Consider the following 4,271-nt stretch of genomic DNA (forward strand, 5'->3'; position numbering starts at 1 on the left):
ACCGCTTCCTGCGTATAACCCCAGCAGCACAGACATTAAGGGCAACATTGAATAAATGGGACCTCCTGAAACTGAGAAAATATTTGAGATGCAAGACAGCCACGGAACACACAAGCAACGAGCACAGTTAAATAAGCAGAAAAAGCATCCTCCACGAGAGGGGTGGGACTTCCTTGGTGGTCATGATTTCTCATTGGCAGATTTAGTCCGCCTCTGAGGAAAGCAGAAAAAAACTTCCGGTACAGAGCACAGCCACTGAGCTAAAGGCAAAACGGGGATCAGCGTCTCTTTTGGCAACGCCTTCTGTGTCCTGGGACGGAGTTGTTGGTTTATCTCTTTTTGGTGTAATTAGTTCCTTACTCCGCGAAAATACTAAGGAGAAACTTCTGTCGAAGACCAAGGCACAGGCAACCTTGTGGATTGTGGGTCTACCCATCCTTTCACCACAAAACTCATTCCGAGAGACAGGCCTTGAAGGTCACAGAAAGAGCCCTTCTTGGCAGGAATTTTGGCCACATTCCCAATCGGGTAACCGTGTGATTCCATCACAATGCCTCTGGCCACGACCCAGAACTACTCTCCAAACTCTCTTGCGCCACCTCCCGTGAATCTCATTCACTGGACCCTTTTCCTTCCCGCTGTATCCTGTTTTCCAAGTGTCCCTGAGCTTGAGTGGGAGAGTTAACTCTCCTAAGGAGAAGTAGACAGAGTTGGCTAGCCACCTGGTGACAGCACTGGAGGCTGCTGACAGATGTGTTACATTCTTCTGGGGTGGGGAGTAGCGGGGTAAATAACAAAGGCCTAATCGTGTCACTTGAGAAGTGTGGCTGACCAGAAGGGGAATCCTATTCTGCCACTGGACCACATGTATCTTGGGCTCATTAAGCGGGGTTTTTTCAGTCCCTGGCTCTAGTGTTTCCTGGGGTAGACAAGGGAAGTCCTGTGGAGATAGCTGGTGACTTTCTACAGGGTCGCAAACACCAGGGTCTCCAGAAGCTGATCACAGTATGTCCCTGCCCACAGGTAGGATCCCAGGGTCTTTTGGAGACAGTGTGGCTACTCTTGGCACCTGCACTCAGAGCCTCTCCGACTGTTTGAATCCAAGGGCTCTGCTTTGGCTACAGATCAAGTTCTACACCTGCATTGAATTTGGCCTAGTACCGCCTGTTGTGGGCTAGTGTTCGGCCCCTTGGGCACCCCTCACTGACCATAGTAGCGGGGCCTCAGTGTCCTCTCTGGTCTGGGTGTTGTAGAGAAGGGACACATACTGTCCTTCTGTCAGGGGATGAGGAGAGGGCCACGGAGGCCACTGTCATACACTGTCCTGTCTCTGGTAGTCCTCGGCAGGCAACATGACTCGAACTGGTGCCCTCTGCCTGCCTTCACTTACCAGTCTTGGGACCCTGGTTGATCCCTCCTGTCACCCACCTGAGTCTCCCTGCCTTTCAGGCCCTGGCTGCCTGGCATGTGCATGGGTGTTTGCTCCTCCACTGATGTCTACAGCCCCCACCCCACACCGCAGCTGTCTTGTCTGTGGCCTCTGTGGGTTATTCAACAATCACCTGCTGCTTGTCCCCTCTGCTCTTTTCCCACCCTGCCCCCTTGGCCTGGGCCAGCTCTCTAGAAGCCCAAGAGACTACTGGCCAGTTCTTAGTGGAGTACAGGTGCTGTGGCCCCCACTGCCGAGGGGAGCTCTACTGAAGGCATTATCCCCCTTGCCTTATGGAGGTGATGGGGGGGGGGGGGGTTGAGCAGAGTGTCTGGGCTGTCAGGCTGACTAAGGGAGGAGGAATGGTCAGCTGGGCCTGCCCCCTGCCTCGCCCTGCCCTGAGTCCAGCCTGAACTTGCAGTCTATGGGCCCTGCTTTCAGCTGGAGCCAATCAGCCCCTAGTCCCCTTCTTGGTGTCACTGGGTGGGAGGGAGGTCAGGCTGTGGAAGGCTATGGCCATGTGGCCTTGACCTCTTGGCTTCTCGTACCTGTTGGCCAACAGAGCCAGGGCATGGACTCTGTTGTAGTTAGGTATCGCCACCCCACTGCAGACTCTAGGCCATGTGGCCTGGCTGACTTGCAGAACCAGCTGAGGCGGACACAACTGTACACCTTGCCTGCCTCTTCCTGGTAGCCTGTGGGACCTCCTGTATTTATTTCCTGAGTGGCTGGGTCTGTCAAGAATGGTAGGCATAGGACTGGAGAGACGGTCCAGCTGTGACTTGCTGTTCTTCCCCAAGACCCGGAATTGACTGGTTCCCAGCATCCATGTTATAGTGGCTCGCGACTATCTCTAGTTCCAGACTCAGGCAATCAAATGCCCTCTTCTGGCTTTTGTAGGCACCACATCCATGCAGGTAGACACTTAATACACATAAAACAGTTAATTCTTTTTAAAAGGATCCATTAAGGATGATAGGCATACTTGCAGGTGTCATATGCCTGGCTCCCGGCTGGGATGGAGCACCCATCTCTTTTCCTTTTGCCTCCCCGGCTAGGTATCTTCCAGTTCACTGCCTGGAGCCTCTCACCAGGTGTCCTCAGAAGCCAGTCCCATCCCCAGTCAGGCATCTTCTGCCCTGTCTACAGCCCCAGGTATTTCAGCCCCCTGTGTCCGATGTAGAGACAAGGAGATGGGGACCCCTGCTTAACTCAACTCAGCCTTGGGTGGTCAGTGGCTCCCCTGAGTAACTGCCAGGCCTTGGCTTGAGAAGAGGATGTGAAGGTGGGCCTGTGTAGGAAGAAGTGGTGCCAGTACTGGTTAAGAGACTCTGGGTGATTAGGGAGCAGGGGTTGTCCCAGGATGCAGAGTCCTAGCTATGTAGCATGGATAGCATTGGTCTTAATAATAAAACCCTTAGTCAGATATAGGATTAATGCTGAAAGCTCAGAGAAGCAGAGCAGCCAGCCACTAGTTCTTACCTCTGCTGAATCCTCAGACCAAAGGGGCCATCCTGTCCCTACAAATACTCAGACTGAATGCCATCTCTACGAAACCTCAGACTGAATACTGAGCTTCTGTCTCCTCCCATCTTATATTCCTTTCTCTGCCCAGCCATATCACTTCCTCCTTAGTGCTGGGATTAAAGGTGGTGTTTTAGACTGAGGGGGAAGCTGTGTCAACTGCCTCTGTTAGTGCTGTACCTCCTTGGATTTGCCTTTGATACCTCTCTTCCCCTGTCCAGGTGGGCAGCTTCTGGGGACTCCTAGAATGTTGGGCCCTCCTCTCTATCCTGGCTGTTTAACAATACCACCAATGGACCAAGGGAAGGGGTGTATCTAGTTGTGTCTGCCTGCCCCTTGGGCAGTGCCTTCTGGGACTGAGCAGCCTCAAATGCACAAAGTGAGAATCCCAGGTATACCTGATTCTGCCTAGTGTCAGTGTAGGAATGGGGTTCAGAACCTTACAGAGTCATGGGACTGTTTTGGCTCAGCACTTCAGTCCTTTATCCCCTTTATGTTTTTTTCTTAAATGAATAGCCTCTGGCCAAGTGCTCTGATGCCCTGCCTGATGGGGTTCAACAGAGGTCATGCCAATGAGTCAAGTGCTAGGAGCTGAGAGAGGACATGACCTACATGGAAGGTTTTGGCACTATGCTTCCCTAGGAGTAGACGTTTCCTTTTACTGATGGATAAGAAACATACCCTATTGTGGTAAGCATCTTTATAATGGTGCCTTATTTAAAGGGTTTATAGCAAGCTAAGCATGGTGGCTCACCCCTTGAATCCCATTTGGCAGGCAGATGCCAGAGGATCTAGGCTAGCCTAGTCTGCATAGAGTTCTAGGTCAGCCAAGGTTACATAGTGAGACCTTGTCTCCAAAAAAACCAATATAAGCCAGGCTGTGGTAGTACACACCATTAATCCCAACATTGAGGAGGCAGAGGCAGATGGATCTCTGAGTTGGATGTCATCATGGTCTACAGAGGATTTCAGGATAGCCAAAGCTGTACAAAGACACCTCTCTCAAAAACACAAAAATAAAAAGCTGGTATTATGTTCATGGTGTCTAATAAATGGTTAGGCACCAATGCTATTTCAAAGATTATTCACCTGATCATCACTGTTAGGGCTCACCAAATAGCTAGCAATAAATCTTAATGACCCACATTTTGCCTACTTGATCCTATATGCCATTCTAGGTATACCATATGCCCACCTCTGTGAAGCAAAGAACAAGTATAGACTGTGCTACCTGGAGATACCACAGCCTATGCTTGTGCCTTACTGGTGCCCTTGGCAGTTTGGCTTTCATCACTCTTTCCATGAAAGCTACAGACAC

Source organism: Arvicola amphibius, chromosome X, assembly GCF_903992535.2.
Source record: "Arvicola amphibius chromosome X, mArvAmp1.2, whole genome shotgun sequence".
Taxonomy (NCBI): Eukaryota; Metazoa; Chordata; class Mammalia; order Rodentia; family Cricetidae; genus Arvicola; species Arvicola amphibius.